Source organism: Juglans regia, unplaced genomic scaffold, assembly GCF_001411555.2.
Source record: "Juglans regia cultivar Chandler unplaced genomic scaffold, Walnut 2.0 Scaffold_721, whole genome shotgun sequence".
NCBI classification, from domain to species: domain Eukaryota; kingdom Viridiplantae; phylum Streptophyta; class Magnoliopsida; order Fagales; family Juglandaceae; genus Juglans; species Juglans regia.
In genome coordinates this window covers 1-23560 of record NW_023362102.1, presented here as the reverse complement: position 1 = coordinate 23560, position 23560 = coordinate 1, and the positions used below count along the sequence as shown (strand labels likewise).

Sequence of the window (23560 nt, the reverse complement as noted above, 5' to 3'; positions counted from 1 at the left end):
TATGGGTGTATATTAATATATCTTGTTTTGCTTGATTTTGACCTCCTATAGTTGGAGACCAGTGGTTTGAAATTAGAGATGAATTAAAATGAGTTAAAAAAATTTATAAATAATAGAATAAAAGTTAAATTATTTATTACATTTTGTGTGGAAATTTAAGAAAATTATTATGAAATTTGATAAAGTTGAATTATTTATTATATTTTGTATAAGAATTTGATAAGGTTGTATTGATAAGATGAGTTTAGGTAGATTTTGAATGCAAATGACTTATTCCTCGCCCCCTAAATCATGCTACTTTTATTGTTATTTTTTAAAATTGAAAAATGTCAAATATTATATCCTTTTGTATTTTCGTGTCAAAGAAGGAAGAAGGTATTTATTTGGTGAAGGATATTGAGATGCTTGCGGCCTTAAGGACTTTACAGATCATTCACCATATGGGAATCTCTCACTAAATACTTGAGGGAGATTCTCTTATTGTTGTTGAAGCTATTCGATCAAGCCAATAACAAAAGTTTAGCTAGAGCCCTAAGTGATTTGCTTTTTCTTTTTTTTTCTTTTTTTTTTTTTTTTAAAATAGTCGGTAACCACTCTGGAAGAGGTCCCGACCCAAATTTATTGAAAAAACTCACCGCTTATGGCGGAAGAATACCGTGGCAACATAACAAACCTAAAGGTAACGTAACCGACAACTACCACCCAAAATAAGCAAAAACCGGTCAAAACTTGCCTATCGCAGCACGTCTCAACCAGCTGTTAGGACAAACAAGACAATCTAAAACAAGCCTAAGCTCAAGAAAAAAGAAAAAAACAAACTCGAGTACGCCTATGTGCCAAAGGAGGGGAGACCCCACCTATCCAAGCAAAAAATCCACTTAAGAAGACGAGGTAGCGAAAACCGCTCTTCATAAATCACATTCTTGCCCATTTCACCCTCTCTAGCAAGAAAATCAGCTGCATTATTCCCTTCCCTTCCCTATATTAATGAAGCACCATGAAATTCACCCCTTCTAGAGCTGCCAATAACTCCTCTCAAGAGTCCCAAAGTGATGTGTTTATTATCTCATTTCTAATCTTTTGATATGCTTCATGTAGGCCCAAGGAAATGAGGTGGTGCATACCTTGGCCAGAAATGCACGTTTTGTGGGTAAGACCCTTTATTCTAACTTATTTAGCAGTGGATCCGGAAGTATGTTCTACTGTATAATTTTAAGTCTTGTCAGCGTTTGGAAAGATATGACTTTCATTGTATCTGCTTCTTACTATTGAATGAAGCAATATTTGATTCTCAGAAAGAACAAAAAAAAAAAAAAATTGACCATGCCCAGTGAAAGACAATATACCTACAAATTTATTGAAATTCCCTACCTTAGTCCTGGGAACCCATATACACAACTGCTCAAAGTTTTCCAATTTCACATGAATGCCTCAGTTATTACACATATCGAATTGTCCATGGAAATACTAAGCATCTTTTTTGTTATATATAAGTAAGAGGTAAATACTAAGCATCTCGTACCAGTTAAAATTAATCTAAATCCAAGAGTGACAATGGAAATCATCCTTACACAGAGTAGGACGCAGATAATTTTCAATCTTGGAGCCAAGCAATTTAAATAATTTTTCGTGACCATATGGAAAAAATGTAAAAAAATTGTTTTCCTCTCACTTAATTTTTGAAGGGGGGAAGAGAGAATGTCCAGAAAACACTTCCATCATAGCATGCACATGAATTCAGATATATATTGTATCTTCATTTATCAACATATGCTCATTGATATAAATTAAATCTATGCCATGCCATCAACCCACTAGATGCAGAGTAACCAATGTTATCATACTCTCCCATTTCACATGAGATTGAGTGCACTACACGGTTGATTTCTAATTTGGATATTGAGAATATCTTACTACTATTCATTATTTCATTATAATTTTTTACTTATTTTTAATTATTATTTACCATTATATAATTATTTTATTATTATTTTTTTACTATTATTTATAAATATTTGAAAATATTTCATTATCCAAATGCAATCGATATTTTGAGCGAAATGCATTATCATATAATTTCTTGATACTTTCTCACAGCCTCCGAGAAACTTTCAGGCAATGGAAATTTCTCGTTTCTCATTCCTTTTTTATTCTCTTGGATTGAGGATTGAGGTTTTGTTGCATAAATTTCCAAGCATACATTTTATGAAGTTCAGATGAAATATAGAATCATCGATGCCATCTTAGAGGAGAAATGGTAGTCCACAATGCGGGATGGGCAAATTCACATATCAAGAGACAATTTGCGATCAGCATAATAAGGATGAATTCGTGAAAAAATGGATGACATCATGCTGATAAGGTAGAAAATTTGGAAGGGCTAGGAGGGGTCTTAACTCGAAATGGGTTCGACTATAAGGCTCATACTTTCAAAGTGGGGCTATGTTGGATTGGGCTAATTAAGAAATTGAATCTCACATTAGATATTTGAATTGAGCAATAAAAGCCCCAATTCACCAAGCCTATTCATCTGCTTACTACTCAAAGTTCAAATCAGAGAATAACAAATTATATTGGATTTTTTCCTCGAAAAAGAATTGTAAATTGTTTATAAGGTAGTGGTTGGTGTCCTTGATCTACAAGTAATGATCGTAAAATCTTGTACATTTAAAATTGTGAAATCTCTTGGATCAATCGGTTCAATTTTAAATTTGCTGATGGGTGAAATCAAATTAAACAAATTTGTTATAGTCAATCAAAATCTGGTATCAATGATAAAGTGATAATCTCTTCAATAACATGTTCATTGAGATTCCAAGTTTTGATATCCCATCTTCAATTTCATATAACAGTACTCACAAAACATCCTTGACAATGTCTAAATTTGCTAGCAAATTAAGCATTATAAAAATAAAAATTATATTGGTCTAAGGTATATACATGAGTTATTTTATTTTTTAATTTTTGTGTCACTTTTATCTGATCTTTAAAATTGGTTCATCTTAAGGTTTGGAGCGGTGCACCGCTCGGTGTTACCGCTAGTTGGAAAAGTAATTTTTTTTTATTCACATTTTTAATGTATTTAAATATTTTTAAAAAATAAACCAATATACTTAAAATCATTTCTATCATCGTTTGGTAAAAAAAAATAATAATAATAACCGAGCGGTACGTTTTGGAAATCCCCAAGTGAGAGAAAGAGTAAGAGGAATGTGAGATTATTTTCAGCAGCCTACTTCTGGACCTTCTTATCAGGAGTTCCTCAAGGTACTCGAGGCTGATATACAGCACGCTCATGTGCTGTGAGCTCTCTCTCTCTCTCTCTCTCGGTGTTTTGTTTCAATCAGTTGTTAAGTTTAATGATAAAATTTTGGTTTTTTTATGCGTGAATTTAATTGTGTTTATGCAAAATTTAGGGTGGGTTTTGATATAATGAGATGTTTTGTTGAAAGTTAAATAAAATATTATTTTTAATATTATTTTTATTTTGAGATTTGAAAATTTTGAATTGTTTATTATATTTTTATATAAAATTTTGAAAAATTTGTAATGATGAAATGAGATGAAATAGTTTTGTGAATCCAAACCCACTCTAGTAATGGGCTTGTTGGGAATTTTTTTAGTTTGCCTTTTTTTTTAGTAAGACCTTTCAGATTCTTGATTGTCAAACACGCTTGAACGTTTCTCACGTACGTTTGGACATTACAAACGTACATTTGAATGCTTGTTTTACATTCGAACTAGTTAGAGTACGTTTTAATGTAAGACATTTCAGCTTATTGCATGTCAAATACGTTCAAACTTAGACTAGGTTTATGTTCGAACAACTTAATAAATACATTCAAGTGCATGATCATGTTTGAACATATTTATTTGGTGCATTCGAATGTAAGACCTTTATAAGGTGTTGTGTTTGCTAGCATCACGTTTGAGCGTGTCGTGTTTGCTAGCATCACGTTCAAATGTAACTCGTTGTACGTTCGAATATTTAGCCTCTTGGAAAGTAACATTCGAAACAAAAGACTAACTCGTTCAAACGTACAAAGACTACGTTCGAACGTATATTGTGTTACATTCTAACATTTAATCTAAATAGTTTAGAACAGTACACTATATGCACGTATAGTACTAATATTTTTTTTAGGATATGCCTCATCCTTTGACAACTAGGAAATGAGGGAAGGAAAGAACAGGCCAAGACACTTCTCGGATTGGGTGTTAAACCGTTATGGCCGAACGAGAAGTCTTGATCAACGAGTTCAACAAGTTCAGACGGCAGCTGAAGAGCCTCGGAGACGTCTTTACTACTAGAGGATGGAGCAGTATCTGTATATTAAGGGGGAGAATATACTCCTCAATGGTTCGAGAGTTTGATATGGAGATGTGCTCCATACCTCAGAATGCATCCACTCACACCGTGACTGTACGTGGTGATCAGTTCGAGCTTTTGGCATATGTCATCACTAAGCTACTTGAGATCCGCCACGTAGCTAAGACGTCAACTATAGCAGATGCTCAGCCTGGGGATGCAGTAGATGTAGGCACATCTGCATCATCTACTAGCCCAGACGAGTCTATGACCAGAGATGTAGACCGGTCGAAGGCTGAGGGTACTGATTAGGCTGAGGATGATGGCCGCAATGAGGATTTGTACATCCTCATTGGGAGAGACCGCAAGCAGCTCAAGAAGAAGAACTTGTTCACCCAAATACAGCTGTTGCCTTTTTTCCGCATGTTGCATCCTATAGTTGCAACAAATCTGAATCCTGTGGCACATAAGGCCACATTCAGTCGTACTAGCACACAGTTCCTGATATGAGTGACACATGGAGAGCCCATCGACTTGTCACTGTACTTTTTTTGGAGTTTCCGTTACGAGGCTAGCATCATCTCCCTAGACAACCTTCCATATGTAGTCATCATTACCCGGTTATTATTGGCCCAAAGAAAGTCACCCTAGGTGGAGGAGTGGTTGACTGAGTACATTAGCCCCCTTGACATGACCAAATATCATTGGAGCATTGGACAAGGAAGGGGGCATGCTTGACGTTAGCCTCGGCCTATCCTTGATCTTTTTCCTCTGATCCAATCTGGGCCCGGTGTTGCTCCTCATAGTGGGAGTACTAGTCAGCAGCCGACAAATACATCTGCAGAGGATGTGCGGCCTGCTTAGTTTGATGTGATGATCACAAATATTAGTATGCACATGGATCGACAGATTGTGCATCTAGAGCACATTATCGTCAAGATTGTCCATGGTGTAAATATCCTAAACGACAAGGTCTTGTCATTGACTGAGGAGTTGAGGTCATTTGTAAACAACACGTTCTGAGTGTTGTTTACAAACTTTTAGCATATTTTGTATTTTGTTTTTAATATATGTAATGAACAATATTATTTAATATATCTAGTAGATTTTTTGTATTTCAATTCTCAAACTTTTTTAATTTTAAATATTCAAATTTAATATTAAATCACTGCACTTCAATTCTCAAACATTTTAAATTAAAATATATATCTTCAATATCAAATCAATTAACGTTCAAACATTGGTGCCTAATATTTACACGTTCACACATGCTTTGCCTCAATATTCGAATGTCGAGAACCTGTTCAAACGTGAATTTGTATATGTTCGAACGTAATACCATTTATTGCCTGCCTTTAGTGATGGTTTCCATAAACCGTCACAGAAAATACTTTTTGCTGACGATTTCGGGACCACCACAATTTCCAAACCGTTAAAAAAACTCATTTCTGTTGTGGTCATGAGGCCAGAACTAGTTATTGAGCAAATACTAGTTTTAGAGACCTTGATTTAATCGTGCTTTGATAAGAATCCAACATATAGTATTTAGGATTTTCTACCTTCTGTTGTGACTATATAAAGGACATTGTATTAATTTTTATTGTCACATATGATACATTAAGTTTGATGTTTTATAAGAATTATGGCATTTCTTAATACCTGACGTAAAGTAGTAACGGAGCAACATTCCTACTCCTATGGGGAAGGGGTACTACAAAATTAACATGTAAAAAGCATGGAGATGGGATACTACAAGTTCAAACAAATAACAAGGAAGTTTCTACAACTTCCTTAATTTACCAACTTAAAAGAAGGGATCAAAGTTATGCATCTTTATTTCCTTCAAAGTTGAAAGAAAGAAAATTGAAATTAAAGCACCGTAAAGCAGACTAATGTACCAGAAGTCCTACTTTATGTCTGATTTATTAATATATACTCAGACGAGAGATGGGGAGATCAGGAGAACCATGCACTCAAATTAACAAACATTATAATTTCCTGGAATGTTTAAGATGTTCATTAGAAAAGCAGTAAAAACTGTATCAATTAATTTTATTTATAGATGACAGTTAGTCAATAAAACAATCCCCCATCAGAATTTCATTAATCAAAATTGAAATAAAATGGACTTTCAAAGTTGGGAATAAGCTGACTGATGATGGTTTGCAGACCATATCTGATGGTTGTTCTCACCTTTAAACACTGGAGCTTTGGCGTTGTCGTCATGTCTCTCTGAAAGGGGATTTTGGAAGAAAATATTCTGAACGGATAAAAAACTTGCTGTTTCATTATTTCAGTGACCAAGAATTTGAGAAATATTGGCTATTGGCTATTAACTATTGGCTACCAGTAATTAATGTTTTGATCAACTTGTTATTGATATTACTAAGAAATATTTTATATGATTACCAATGCACTACAAAAAAATGGTAGTTTGCCGGTGTCCCATAAACGCCGGCAATATGACAATAAATGCCGGTAATGGTTTTACCTGCGTTTGTTTACCTACACAACTCAAGTGCCGACACTTAAGGGTCGGGAATATTATTTTCCGGCATTTATGCCACCATCCCATTTTTGGTTACCAGTGTTTTGTTTTCAAATGCCGGCAATCGACCAGTTCCTCCACAACACTTTTTTTTCACCGGCGTCTACAACTACCGTTAATATATGTTGCACCCGACGTTTTGAGGACTGTGTTGCCAGCGCTTACAAATGTCGGTAATTATTTTTTATTTTAGTGATGTCTACAAATGCCGGTAAATTATTTTGATACTTGCATTTTGTAGCTAGTGTTACCGACGCTTACGAATGCCAATAATCATTCTTTATTTTACTGACGTCTATAAGCGCCGGTAAATTATATTGGTATTGGCATTTTGAAGACTATTATCGGCGCTTACAAATTCCAGTAATTGGGTAGTTTTTTTATCAGCACAAAAATAGGCACCCACCAATCGAGGTAGTTTATTTTACCAACGTCTACAAGTGTCACTAAATTTTTATACTCCTGACGCTCTAGACTGTTTTATCGACGCTTCAAAATGCCGAAAACGAAGTTGTTAGTTAGTTATTTATTTTTTCGATAACCATGAATAGATGTAATTTTATTTTATTGAAGTCTACATGTGCCAATAAATTTCTTTAGTCCCAGCATTTGGAGACTATATTATCAACGCTTACAAATGCCAATAATTGAGCGTTATTTTACCAACTTCTACAAATGCTGATAAATTATAGTCCCAACATTTTAGAGATTGTATTATCGGCACTTACAAATATTGATAATTGAGCGATTTAAATTTACAATATACCATCCACAAAATTTAAAAATGCACAAAAATAGACACCCACAAACGAAAACAGTTTTATTTATTTCACCTCTTTTTGAACTAATACAACTTAAAACAAAATATATATATATATATCCTCTTTCTAAACTAATAAAAAGTATTATTGGCCTCTTCCTTTTGCTGTGCAAAAAAAAAAAGTAAGGCTTAAACGGATTATTCTTCAAGTAATACATAAACTATAAATTTCCTAAATACAATTAAACTATCTAATTTCCAAAATGTAATACAAAACAATGATCCATACTCTAGTAACCCAAATAGAATACCACAATCTCCAAAAAGGGGAGACCTTGCCGTTGGGACTGACCAGCTTACACCTTCTTTTTACACGTTCCACTCCAAAAAGGGGATATGGCTTATTTTTGATCTAGTGGTAATATCTTGCTCGTCTTCGACCCATTCGGCCTGCCCCAGAAATAAAGAGAAGGTTTTAATGAGGGAGAGAGTTATAAGCAAAAGGAGATAAGATCCACTCGTCACTTATTATTTATATTTGTGGTTACACCCCATCAACAAATATCATAACAAAAATATAAGTATGCTCACTCAGAAGGGTAGTTATCAACATCCAAATTCAGACAAGGCCGAAACTGATTTACATCTATTCAATCATTGGGATCGAGCAACATTCAAGCAACCGCCAGAAGAGAATCCATGAATAAGGGAAACAATAAGGTAAACTGAGACAAATATTTCCACATAAGAACATGCCAGCGGATACATGCAAGGGCTATCAGCTTAACGAATCGACACTAGAAAGGTGTAGCAAGTACTCTGTAAAACAAATGTGATCACAGTGTAGAGAAATTTGATTAATGAACACCTACCATTGAAGCAATCCACTGAGTACTAGCAAAAAACCCAACAGCTATTCTAAAAAGAAGCAACTAGAACTTAAAAAAATAGAAATCCACAAACTTGTTAAATAGGTCAGATTTAACAAGACTTTATCGATCTATATGAACCGTAACAAATTCATCAATCATAGATATTAGCTAATTTTCTAGTAAATTTTATACTTTCCTGTGTCACCCATGAGATGACAGGTCATGGATCTTCCCTAGCGAACCTAACCCAAATGAACCCAAATCATATCATTAATTTCGAGATCCAAGAAGACCTTCGAAGATCGCATAAGAGTTTGGAAACAATATAGAAGCGAAAAGCGTTTCACCATGAGGAAATCATCTTATTACATATTCAATATTTTGCAAAAGATATCATCTTCAAATATAACTCTAACTCCCGCAATATGAATTTAGCCAAAAAAAAAAAAAAAACTCACGCAATATGAATTATGAGACCTGAATCATCGCTTTCTTCCTAAAAATATATATAACTAATAGACAAAGAGCAATGCACAATATGAGAAAGTCTCAATTAAATATTCATATGTTTCTAGGTTTACAAGATAACGAAAACGAAACTCTCCCCAAGAGAAAAACAAAAATATAGCATCCAACATACAACCACACGAATCCATTAGTAGAAGAAATTGTTTTGATTGAACGCAAATCAAAGCATCCTCTTCCAGAATGCATATTTGGAGTGACAGAATAACAATAGATCTCAGTAAATTAGGGCTTACCTGTGTACACCTCTGGACGCTCGCAAAGCTAGATACGAGAAGAAATGGTGCAGCCGCTCGACATAAGAGAAAGTAGTAGAAACAAGAAGAAGATGAATTGAAGACGAAGAAAAATAAACATACCTGTGAACTCATGACGGCATCCTTCGTGGCATGTGGTGGAGTTTAGAGAGAGAGTTTAATCGAAAAGGGACCGAGAGGAAGCATATCGTCAAGCGACACAAAGGAGTAACGGAAATAACTGGACGACGTGGTGAAAAGTCTTGGGACCATGTGTCATGGCTAGGCCATGCTGCCCTGGGGGCAAGTTGCTAGCGCAACTTCCGACGAAAACTGGTTGGGCACAAAACATGCTCTGTTTTCATGTTTAAAAACATAGATATTTGGTTTTCTTTGAGCAGGTGACTGGATGACGGTGGTTCACGGTGGAGGAAAAATGGGTTAAGGTGGTGGTGCATCGAGGTTACAGTGCTGGTAACTAAACATAGGGCTGTGGACGTGGGTTGTGGGGAGTTCGTGGGGGTGCAGCTTCGAGGGAGATTGCGGTGTGGACAACTCGATAGTGGGGTTACTTTCGGTGGTGGTGGATTGGGCTTTTGGAGGTGAAGCATCAGGTTTGAAGCTAGCTTCCACCGGCGTGGCGATGGAAGAAAACACGGACGGCATATATGAGAGTTGGTCGTACTCTGTTCTCCATGTGTTGAAACAAAGGCTCACGGCGGATTTCTGGGTAGCCATGGGAGAATTCTATTCATCTGCCATGGATTGAAAAATCTCATCCACGAGCAAACAAAGCATAAGAAATATATGGGAGGCCAAAAATTTTTTGGCACTCACTAGGAATCAAAGAAGATAAATATGACCGATGTGCTTGAACTGCCCAACACACCCCACCTTTGAAGATAATTACGGCGTACCCGCCATATGGTGCATCATTCTGCCATACGGAGTACAGTCCACATGTACTCCCTTCATACACATCATGCCACACAGAGTACACTCAGCGTGTACTCTTCCCATTCCACATACACCACATCACCCATACAGTACAGGCTCCATAACCACATTATGTAGCATAGTCCACAACACTTCACAACACATTACACATACAAGCCCAACACTTTGCTACACAGCATATCACCTCTCCACACTGCACATATATGCCCAACACTTCATTACACAACACCACATCACAATACCACAACTCCACAATACCAACAGCACAGTCCACAACCTAGTCAACTAATCAATATCTAACATAATAACAAGGGATAGAGAGTTATACCATCGACGGGATAACCCGTGCATTGCTCGTTGACCGTCACGGTTGAAGACGTCGGAAGGGTCGTACGTGGTGGCTAAACCGCATACGGGAACCGTTTAGGCATTTGGATAGCTAGGTGTGGTCTTGGAAGTGCTCGTGGTAGTCTTGGAGTGGTGAAAGGAGCATAACACGGCGGATCTAGCCGTGTACAGTGGTGATTAGCCACGCGCAGTGGCTATCCATCACATGCAGTGACTAACCACCACTCAAAGTGGTGGTTTGGACCTAAGGTTTGGCTAAGGGAGATGCGGTGGAGCTCATGATGGCACTGGGGTGGCGCCACAGTGGAGGAGGGAGGGAATGGCTGTGTAAGAAGGGAGAAAAGCCCTTGAGAGAGTGAGGGAGAGTGTGCATGCATGGATGGCAGATCGGGGCCAAGGGTGGTCAGGATGGCTTGGTGGTGGCTTGAGGAGGCTGAAGGTGGCGGTTACATGCCGTGGGTGGCGGTGCACGACCGTGGAGGGTGTAAAACCCATGCTGAGGAGGAGCCTCATGTGGTGGATCAAGGGGAGGCTATGGGCCTTCGGTCATGTGGAGGAGGAAGGGGGAGATCGCGACAGTGCTTGGAGACCGTGGGTGGCCGTGTACTGCGGCACACGATGGTGAACAGGTAAGGAACCCGTGTGATAACCCGTTTCGGAAAGAGACGGAGAGAGCTGCCGTGAAGGGTTGGGTTCGATGGGGCTGTCGCCGATGATGGCTAGAGGTGCGCTGGTGGCCAGCGGCGGGGCTGCAAAGGCGGCATTAGGCTATGCGAAGTGAGGAAACCGAGAGGAGAGAGTTGCTCGCATGGGGGAAGGGGAAGCTGCCGCGCGGGACAACGACGATGGGGGATGCCGGCGGTGGTGGAGGTGAGAGCTGCCGACGCACGATGGCGCCGGGCTGTGGGATGGAGCATCGGGCAAGAGAGATGCAGCGTACTGCGTACGCTTGAGGGAGAGGGAGGAGAGAGAGAGAGATGGAGAAAAGTGAGGGAGAAAGGGAGGGGTTTGTGTATTTAACCCAGTCCCTTCGTTTGGGATCCAAGTAACGATCTAACGATAGATCTCAAATACTGATTTGAAAATATGTAAAATATTAACTTAATTAAAAACTTTTAGAGGAATTAAGGTAGAATATTATTTTAAACTAAATTTAGTTTATAAAATAATATTCCTTTATTATTAATAAAATGATGAAGTCTCACTTAACATATTAAAGAGAATAAAATCATCTAATTAATAAAAGCTTTCAACATAATCTAAACCACATAATATCTTAAATAGTTGAAATCATTTTAATAATGATATTAAAATAATTTCTGACAATTATAATATTTTTAGAACTCTTCAAGAATATTAGAATTGTCGTATTTAAAATCAAGTTTAGTTCAACAACACTGGAAATACTCTTTATAATATTTTCAGCACATTTAAAATACTGGACGTGCTCTAGAAGTTGCATGACATCTTTTGAACCACGTCATCGTGGTTCGGCACGCATGACGAGTCTCGCAGTCGCTGGATAAAAGAGGCAGATAAATCACATAATTTTTGCCCTCAAGATTTGCTTACGTCATAAAGAAGGAACGTATGTTAGAAAGAGGAAAATGAACAATTTAATTTTGGAAACTGCGTTTTATATGGAGTGAATATGTTATCTATCTAAAGAAATCCTCGAATATATTTTTTGTACAATTTATTTATTTATTTACTGTTAATTGTTTTGTTATAGATCTTTTGTATCTATGAAAGAGTCCACAAACACATCTTCTATCTTTTGCAAACAGAACTTCGAGAGTTCAATTCTTTTCGATAGATTTGGCAGTAATGTTGAAAAGAAAAATCAAAACTTTTCTGTTCCTTACTCTATAGATGGCTTTGCTTCTAAATTTTATTTCGGAAATTTTAATTAATTAATGTTGACTCATTATTCCATTTATATACTTTGTCATCTTTATTGATCCAACGACCAAAATTCCATATACAAGGGAGTTTTGATGGATAATGATTATTTTCTTATAAAAAGTTTTTTTCTTTTTTTCTTTTTTGGGGTTTGTGGATTATGTCAATCCAGAAAACTTGTTGAATGTCACAAGATGAAGCTATTTTATTTGTATATATAAACTGGACCCTATATTATTATTTTCCCCCTTCTTTTTTTTTTTCCCCCTAATAACTCCCTCTGCTCTTTGTGTAGGTATGCTATTGTTTTTGGCGCTTTTGTTGCACGGATGGCATGTTTGGTTGGAATTGACTTCAGTGCAAAACTTATGGCTTCTCTTGCTCTATGTTTTGAGGTGATCAAACTGTCATTATTGCTAGTTGTTCCCTACAAAATTCTTTGACTACTTATAAAAAAAATTAGAAAAATATACTGTGAAAAATTATGTTTTTTTACCCAGGATGAATACCACAAAGAAGACACTCTTTCTTTGCGAAATCTCTCTCTTCTGCTATCCTATTTGTACATATTTGGAGTTTGCTCAAGGTAAATAACTTATGTTAACTTGGACTCTTTGTAAAATTATCACGGCAAGAGGTGAAAAAAAAAATCAGTACATGTGAAGATACATGCTTCAATTTGAAGGCAGAGTTAATCCTATGATGAATACATGCACAGATGTGATGTACATACTGTAAATATCAGTTCCTTTACATTCAAATTTGTTGTAAGAGATGAGGCTATACATTCTATGATAGCTCCGAAATTGCTTCAACTCCGTTCAAAAGAAAAGAGTGTATTGGGACATTGTGTTTTTGTTGAAATGAAAGCAATTTTCTTTATGATATTATGGCGTGATTTGTCCATGTTTTGGGCATATATCCAGCATCAGGAATGTGATACCCCATATGATAAGGATAAGGGTAGGTGGTGTGTGGAATCTCGCATTGCTTGGGAAGAAGAAGTTATTGCTCTTTATAATGTTCCAATAGGGCTCCGATTGTATCATTGACTAGTTCTTTTGGAGTATAGGCCATGTGATTTGGGCGTTTCATTGGGGTGTTACAAGGAACAACATGAGTGACTGAATCCCTAACTTGAGCTATCTAAATTGCAGTAGTTGCTTGATGAGTGATGTGTCCTTGTGCAGAAGTTTCACTATTTGTTTCAGTTAGTGTGCCTTAAATTTTTGTACAGTATGTAGCAATCCTTTCTAATAGCTGTATTTCTGACGATTCATTTCAGTGAGTTGATATATGGCTTTTTGATAATGTTGAGCAAGCGATTAACGGAGATAGATGTCTCAACCATCTTGACAACTTTGCAATGTAAGCCCCTTTAAACTTTTGATATTTGGTCTTTGTATATGTGGATTTTTTGGCTTTTATTCCTTGTTATCAGAATTCTATCAACTTTAAACTTCAAGGGGGTCCATTTTTAGTAAGTCTTGCATATCAAGCACTTTATATTGTGTTTTTGTGCTTAAAATCGGCATCATGTATATTTCCAAACCAGTTATTGTTTGCAAATGGGATCCATTTTTTGGCAAGTGCTTGTATGTCACACATTTTATATAATATCGATTTTGTGCTTAAAATCAACATCATGATATATATCCAATAACCAGGTATTATTGTTTGCTTTGTTTTGTCTACATGCTCTAGTGTTTGCATTCTATATTTTATGATAGCATGAAGTTATTGTTCTATCTTTTGTAATTGCGTGATGGCATCAGCAACTCGTCTGATTTGAACTACTATTAACTGCACAGGCTGTGGAATGAAAATAAGGAGTGATGATCCTTCTGCAATGAAAATTTTTATTCTCAGTATTCAGAATAGGGTGAATGAGTTGAAAGCTTCTTCTGGAGTTGGCCAACAAAATATAAATAGCAAGAGAGCAAGTTTATTAAACGTTTTAGCATTATTATGAATTCTTCTCCTTTTGTTTTTGTTTCATAATTGCAGAGATTGTAATTGGTGATGCTTGCAGATGGAATTCATGCTTGAAACCATATGTGACATCAAGAACAACAATAAAAGGCCTGAAGAGGATCCCGCTCATCACACCCGGATAAAGAAATGGCTACAAAAGGTCTTTCTAGTCAATAGTTTCATTCTTTTAACATTTAGTTCAGCATATTTTTCTAGAATGTTTTATTACTCTTTGTTATTTTTGTAATGGGACTTGGGAGGATAGGTTTTGGTTTGACGAGGCTTGACTTTTAACTTTTAAGGGGCTACCACTGGTGTCGCGGTGGGAGATTGTCTCTGAGATCAAATCATAGATCCAATTACAATGTTAAGACTGTAAAGAGTCCAAATAGTACCTGTTAATTTTCTTGAAATGATAAATATTATTCCTAGTAATAGCAAGTTGCAGTAAAAAAGCACAATAAGGGGTGCATCCTATTTATTACTCATTTTAAGATAGATTGTTTTTAAGAGAAGCACCCAAGTAATATACATTCTAGTTTCAAGACAACAGTGAACATGTTTTGGTTCATACATTGACTATAATAGCTTGGTACCGAAACCTTATAAATGATTATGAACTTCATTGTGTACATAATTTGGGGGGAAAAAAAATGTGTTGGGATCTACCAAACAAATTGTGGTGGGTTCTCCTTTTGATTCATGGAATGCTATATGGTAAGATGGGAGTTTGTATGCGTTGGGTATGTTGAAATCTTTTGTTTTTCCTCTACTTAAATACACATATTATCATAAAATTTCTTTGCGCTAATGGTGTCATTTTGTCTCAATTTAGCTAGGAGTTTTAATTTATAATTCTTTCTTTTTTTTGTTTCTTGTACTTTGCTTCTTTTTTTTTTTTTTGCTTCTGATTAATATTTAACATTGACCACTTTGTCATTACATTAGTCATAGCTGGCATGTTTTACTTGGTACATAAAAATGTTTTTGCTCCTTCCCCATGATTATTGTCTCTCCTTAAAATCCATGAGGTCGCTCTCTCGAAACTTCTTTTTGGCACGCCAATGTAAAATTGTGAGTTATATGGTCTCATCTCGAAGTTTACCTCTTCCTGACAAAAAAAAAAAGAACTTCTCTCCCGGTGCCAATAACGACACCCGGTGCCAATAAAAAAAAAAAAATCAAAGTTGTAAAAATTAGTTGTAAATGGGTTGTTACTGTATCATTACTCAACCCTTAGGGGTTAGCTCAAGTGGTACGAACCTTGGTCGTGGTGGTATGCTTCCTCCAAGTCTAAGGTTTGAACCCTTGGGTTCAAACAATTTCTAGGGGCCATCGAATAGAATTCTAATTGCCCGGGGTGCACTTGCAGTAAACTCCTCATCAAGAGTTTGTGCACCCCTGAGATTAGTTGGGGCCTTGTTCCCGGATGGCCAGTACCAAAAAGAAGTGTATCATTACTCTAGGCGTGAAAGTATGACTAGGAATAGGGATAGCTCATGGAAACTCAAGATAATCTAAATTTATTTTAACATTTTGCTTTTCGAAATAATAAGTGTCAGATTTTATTTAGGAAGACAATTCAATTTTTCATTATCTTTTTGTATGACATTGAGTCCTTGGTTACTCTTTATTTTCAGTTAGGGGTAGAAGATGTTTTAATTAGAAGGCTCAAATGGAGCAAGCTTGTTCATCCTGAGAAGAAGGGCCAATGGTGGTTGTCTGGTGACATGGCTTCCACAGTGGACAATGTTAAAGAAGTTGCCAGCAATATAGACAAAGAGATTCTTGAAGCCCAAAAAATGCTGCAGCTTGCTGCTGCACAGAGGATGAACACAGATGCCAGAAGGGCGATCTTTTGTATAGTAATGAGTGGGTTGGACTACATTGATACATTTGAGAAGCTTATAAGGTTGGATTTACATGGAAAGCAGGTGGGTGCCTTGTGGTTTTCTCCTTATTTTGACAACTGTATTTAATTTTCTGATTATTAATTTTCACATATATTCACAGGACAGAGAGATCATGCGTGTTCTTGTAGAATGCTGTTTACATGAGAAAGTATTTAATGAGTATTACACTGTTCTCGCTTCCAAGTTGTGTGAGCATGACAAAAACCACAAGTTCACTTTACAGGTGTTCTCTCTCCTTTTTTTATTTATTTTTTTATTTTGGTGACTTTAGAATGAGATTTTTGGTAAAGCATGGCCAGAAATTTTGTTTTTTAAATTCAGACACATGGTTTGTCATGTAAATTCACATGTTCCATACCTTAGGTATGCTTTCTTTCTGATAATTAATTGAGAAATATTATATCAGCTGATTTTGACAATTACATAATCTTGTGAAAATATCGGGGCCATTCATTTGACCTTTTGTTTTTTCTTATTTTTGTTTCGTTGTTAAATCGCAGTTTGTTATAAATTTTGCTAGCTTCTAAAGACTACCATTGTTTTTATTCAGTGATTTTATTTTAGTAATATTTCTTGGGAGACTTTGCCTGGTTGTGGCATCAACCCTGGAATTTGAGTTTGAACTAGGTGTGAATTGGAGATTGCTGGCCAAATAGCTTCTGGCTACTTGTAGAGATGATGAGATACTGCAGAATTTTTGGGTGTGGTTATAGCATGTCTAAGTGATTTTTGGTCCTTGCTTTAAGTGACAATCATCTTATAGACTCAAGGGTTATTATGTGCAATGCAATTGAAAAAGACAATGAATACTTACATTATTTTGGTATATATATATATATATTTCTGAACAATGCAACCGAGGTCGGAAAATGCTTCCTAGGACTGAAGTAGGTGGATCTATTACCTTGTTGAACACTCTAATTATGTTACTGGAAGCTCATGCCTATGGTCAACCACATTTACACACCACATAGATATCTATGGAGAAATGTTGGTGATAGTCCTTGTATATTTCTTATGCCTTGGATGAAGGATTGAGTATTATTGTCAAAGAGGATGCAGAAATGAAATTTTTTATTGGTAGTAGATAATTAAATCGTTAGCTTGAATTTACATGGCAGTACAGGAGGGGCTTTTTAAGACAGGGCAGGGCAAGTTTTATGAATCAATTTGGTTTTATTGCATCTGAATCTGGCTTCAACTTTTATCACACACACATGGAGAGTGGCTTAGTGGATATTTGGATATTATTTGTTTGAATTTCAGTTAATTTGTTAATTTTAGCTGAATAACCAGTAGATAGATGTCAATACCATTCTCTTCCATTAGGACTTCTACATTACTCTGATTTATTGCATACATCATCGAAGTAAATGATGTAGCTGGAATTGTTATTTCTAAATCACAAGAAAACCTTGCATTTTAAAACAGTGATGTTATTGGCCTTCCTTTTAGTGTTGATATGTGGGGTACAGCAAACTAGACACTAAGTTGGTTCTTTTCTTAGAGGACTTTGGAGGAACATCGACTAAGGTTTCCTTATTTCTCTTTTTAAGTTGGTTCTTTTCTTGCTGCAAACCATTCATGGAATCAATATCCAAGTTCATAATTTACATATTAGCTTTTCTCTTTTTAAGAGCTACCAAGTCAGATCTCTCTCTTTCAGTCTTAATTTCCAACTCAAGTTTTCTCTTCTTAAGAAGTAGTAACTCAGATCTTTCATTCTCATATTTCAATTGCGATTCTCTTCTCTCCATCATAGAAGACCTCCTATCATCTTTCATTTGGTTTAAGGCCTCATTAATTACTATATTTTGTCTTTCGTTACACTTTCTTTCTTTTTCTCTTGCTTTTTCAACCTTCTTGCCCATAGGTCTCTCACAATCGATGGACACATTTTCCATGTCTTCCCCTAAAGGTATTGAGTTTGGAGTAATACCTGAACTTGTCCCATTTTTTTTTCTTTTTATGAGGTCCATGTGTGTTTGCCATTTCGGTTGGTGCCTCAATAAATTCCAACAATGATCCATGTTAAAGTTAAGTTTTTGGTTCTCTTTGTACAAGATTTTTGCCTTATCAATCTACAAAATAGTGGAACAAGATACAACTAAAAACATTACAAATACGTAATAATTAGAACCACAAAACATAAGAAAAAACATTATACCTTGTCTTGCTTGGTTGCACTGCTTGGATACATTCCTTCAACTTGGGCCAAGCTACCACTGAATTTATTGACGCATTTTTGAATGATTCACCACCGATTGGTCAAGGAGGGTATAGACCGGTCTTGACAATTAGGTTTTTTAAATGTGTGGTAGTAGTCATAAATTCTACTCCACATTTGTGTAGATGATTGATCAGTCTCCCGTATGGAGTCTATACTAATGTTAAGCCAAGTTGAAACGAGGAGAATATCTTCCTCTATGGTAAATGATACACCACGCTGTGATTTTTATTTCCTTTTTTCCTGTTGGGGTTGTGTCGCTTGGACATCAACACTTGCACTGCCCATAGGGGGGTTGTTAATATGACCTTCACCACTTTCCAACAGTGTGGTGAAGAAGGGATCCTCATCAATTAAACAGTTTATCCTTCAACAAAATATTGAAGGATAAAATGTTACTAAAACTACCTCAATAGACGAAGTATGTATGCAACATGAAAAAACAAAATACATAGAAAAAACTATATATGTATGCAGTGCACATGGGAAAAACAAATATGTCTAAAGGCATACATACCTGTTGACTTAATGGTTTGATAAATATACAATCCAAATCAAGAAAAAGGGCAGAGACCATAAGCACTGTTTTAAGCAAAATCAATCTTTTAAGCAAAACCACAAGTCTACAAGTGAATATGTATTTCAAACCCACAAGTCTACAAGCAAAACCACATGTCTACAACCAAAATAATGCATTTCAATTTTTGAGATTTTGAAAATAAACCCAGTATCATAATTGATGCTCCTCTTATCTTCCTTTTTAATGTGGATATGTATTCTATTGAAAAGGAGACAGATTTTTATGAGCAAACTTAATCTTCGGGTAGATACAAGATAAAAAAGAGACCTAACTATTCACGAGCTTGAGATTACCAAACTGAGATTAAAAAAGAGACCTAAGATAAAAAAGACAGATTACCAAACTGACTCACTTCTGCATGACAACTTGAGATTTTTGTCCTGTTCATGAGATATTCTTTGGTAGAATATATGTTCATGCAATATCAATTGATTCCTTTCTATTAATATTGCATTTCAGAAGATATATTCTACTTTCAATTTCAATGATTGGAGAATGGCACAAGTGCCGTGTTAGAATCTGTCATGTTTGAACTCAACCTGGTATTATACAGAGTAGTTTTCTTCATTTTGGCAATAAAACGGTAGAAAACATAAGCAAATCATACCAATCATACCAATCTCGGTTCAATATAAGGAAAAATCACACAAAAAATCCTAAAAAAAATTCTAATCAGGGGAAATCACACATTCCATATGAGGGGAAATCACACAAAACAATTTGTGAAATCAAAACAAGTGGCTTGCACGAAATTACCTTTTCTAGGGTTTCCAAACAGCCGCACGAAATCGGGTATTGGGTGAGATAAGAGGTCGTCGTTGATGAAGGAATAGTCCCGTGGTGCACTTGAGCTGAGCTTTGGGCAATGGTGTAGCAAAGCAGAGAGAAGAGAGAGGAAGGGGGAAGACAGTGCAGCAGAAATGGGTTTGTCGAAGAGAAGAGAGCAAAGAGAGCAAGAGAGAGACTATTCTTCGGTAAATCTGGCTTGTCGAAGAGAAGAGAGCAGAGAGAGCAAGAGAGAAGAAGGAATCATACCAATCGTAGAGGGGAATGGGTTTGTCGAAGAGAAGAGAGCGAGAGAGCGAGAGAGAGGATGGAGGGTGACTTTTCGCGGAAGAGAGATGAGTCGTTCAGATAGAGAGAGAAAATATTATTTTTAATGTTTGAAGACTAAAATAGTGCTTCTTCAAATTTAAAGAAGCACTGTTTATAGTTATGGATAAAAATGAAGATAGATACACCAATGTAGACGATTTTATAGATATATTCTTCAAATTTAAAAATAAAGATGAAGATAAAGAAGCCACTGCCAGTGCTCTAAGTTGTTAAAAACCCATTCTTCAAAGTGTCATTTTATGCATGTCTCTTTCTCTCTCACACACACACACACGGAAATCTCAGGTGATTCTCATAGGAGATAGTCTCTTCATCTGTCTTTTCTAACTGTCAGTTTCTTGACACTAGTACTTCAAATTGGGTTATCCAAAATTCATCTTATGTATGTAAGTTTCGTTGGTGGATTGCATACAGTATTGGTTTTTTTATCAGTCTTTGTTGAGGCAAAGCTTCTTGCATTTGGGATAGAGGATGGGATAACGGTCGTTTGTCAAAGTAGTGGTGGATGCCGTTCAATGTCACTAGGAAGGATGAGTGTTGCATACTAAATTTCCTTGGTGGAGACTGTCTTAGGTAGAGGAAAGAAGGGGGGTTGCGAAATCTCTTTGGGTGGGAAACACTGCTTGTGCTACGATGTTCCAATACCTCCAGTCGATTTCTGGCCTTGAAGAGTATGGGGGGAAGAAGCCAGAATGGTATGTTGATCATTCCAGCTTGGAAGGCATTGAAGTCTTTTTATCATGGGGCTTTGAATGGTTGAAAATCTCTTCCAGAAGTTTATTGGCCACAGAAACTACAAAATGCATGTATGCAGGTTTGTAGTGAAGACTGGTAGAGCAGGGGAAATATTGGTGAAAGCTCCTAAGAATGGGAATGTTAAGATGGGAAGAGGGTTGTATGTGAAGGCGGCTAAAGGCTGCTGACTGTTGCTATCTCTAACAAGTGCAATCTGGGCAACTCGAAAACTTTGTTGGTATAGCATGCAAGCAACAAAATAGGAATATTTCTAATTACCAGCTACAAAGGCTATTGTAGAGATCCCTGCGATATGCCTGAGGAGGACATGGTGCCGGAAAGTGCAAAGGGCAATATTGTGAACACCTTGGTTTCAGTGAGAAGACAACTGGCTCTTTTAAATGAAAAAGGTGCAGTGTGCTTTAGACAAGATGGATATGGGTTTGAAGCTTAACGAGCTAAATCTAAATGCAGGCCTGCTTACTCAAATTAATCAAGAAAGAAATACCCAGCTCACATTGTTTAAAAAGAAAGTCCTTAATGAGTAATGTAATCCATGGGCTAGTAAACCACAGGCTTCGGCTTGGGGTATTAAGTTTCACAATTATAATAAGTTGGGCCATCGGGCTTCTCAGTGGGATCCATGACTAATGAAGCGCTTGTTTTGTCTCATCTTTTGTGATGCCTATCTAGTTTATCTCTGTTGCATTGCGTTGTCAGTTTTTGTGCTTTGAAGTTGTGTTGGGGTTGAGAATTAATTTGTACAAATCAAGATTAGTTGCAATTGTAGCGGATGATATCGAAGGATTGGCTTGTATCTTGGGATGGTCTTCTCTACCAATGAAGTACTTGAGTTTCGTTGGGAGCTCCCTAGAAGGCAAAATTTATCTGGGATGACACTTTTGGGAAATGGAGTGTCAAGTTGGCTAGGTGGAGCATATTTGATTTATCCAAGGGTGGGCGGGGATCACTTTAGAGTATGTTTTCTGATTTGCTAAATTTGCTATTTCTCATACCAGTTAGTTTTGTCCATCGTTTTGAGAAACTTCAGTAGGATTTCATGTGGGAGGAGTTGGGATGAATTCTAGTACTGCCTTGTCAAGTGGTCAAGGATTTGTACTTGTCTTTCTTCAGGTCTTTTGGCGGGTTACAAAGTTTTCATCGTACAACAAAGCTCTTTTTGAGTGGGCCATCCAGGAACGTTGGGGGATTTTCATTGTTGGCTTTGATTTGAAGTGAAGGATGGGTCTAAGATCGGATTTTGGCACAATATATGGTGTGGAGACCAGCCCTTGAAGATAGTTTTCCTGGCATGGTATGGTATCTTTTGTTGTAAAGAGGTGCCGGTAGCAGAAATTTTGCAGTTTTCTGCAAATATGGAGTATTACCTTTATTAGAGCAGCACTAGATTGGGAAGTAAATCTGATCTTTTCTCTCTTTGAGTGTACTATGTAGAGTAGAGGTGGAGGGGGTAAGATTTGTTGGAGGAATGTAGTGCCCTTTCTATGTTCTTTTTCCTAAAATAATTTTTTTAATCTTGCTTTTACCTGCTGTAATATATTTCTCAGTTTTGCCTTTGGGACCACTTCAAAGAGTTGGAGTCGATGCAGCATACTAGGTCATTGCACCTAGCAAAATTTGCAGCAGAGATGCTTGCTTCTTTCACCCTCTCCCTAGCAGTTTTGAAGTCTGTAGAATTGGGTGATATCAGGTAGCTCACCCCAAGACGGATTATGCACTTCTGAATGCTATTTGAGGCCCTTTTTGAGTATCATGATAAAGCTCATATGGAACATATTCACCCGTGTAGCTGTCACCCCCGAGCTCGAAAGTCTTAGACATGGCATTGAGTTTTTCATCAAGGAGTAAGTTGTGAAAACCAATAAAGCCATCATAGAAAAATTTAGGGTTGTAAAGAGAGCCCTTAATAATGCTGAAGGAATCCTCATGTGAGTCTCCATTCTCACCCTACCAATTTTGTAGGGTTTTTTTTTTTTAATAATAATAATAAAAAAAAGTCGAGGTCACCTATCCAATAATGACCATTTCCCAATTTTATTAAAAAAATCTTCACTTATAGCGGAGGAATACCATGGTAACAATAAACCAATTTTGTAGGTTAGAGTATACTACATTCTAATTTTATCACCACAGCAAATTTTTGAATATACCGACCTTTTTGTGTACGACAGTTGAATTATTTAGAAGGATAGGAGTATTATGCAAATGGTTTTTTTTTTCCTTTTTCTTTGGCAAAGCATGGTATATAAAATTTTTTGTATTTACTTCATTCTCAAAGATGCTTATGCTCATTCTCATATGTTGAGTGAGCTCTCCAGTTACCACCCAATTGAATCTTGTGTGTCAAATTTAATATTATACTCTGATAAACTTTAATGATGACGTGTGTAATGGTTGTAATGGTGTGATTACACGGATTCCAGGGAGGGATTGTGCATTAGGTTAAGACCCATTTCTCACTAACGAAAAAAATAACTGATTTTGTTAGATATCTTCTCTCTTTTCTAATTTGGTGCGAAGGCACAATGAAAAAGGGG

The 23560-nt window shown here is 36.6% G+C and overlaps 1 pseudogene; it reads left to right on the top strand.

Moving 5' to 3' along the window:
* Window positions 1-11005: 11005 nt before the first annotated feature.
* LOC109015286 lies at window positions 11006-22955 on the top strand (annotated as a pseudogene).
* Window positions 22956-23560: the final 605 nt, after the last annotated feature.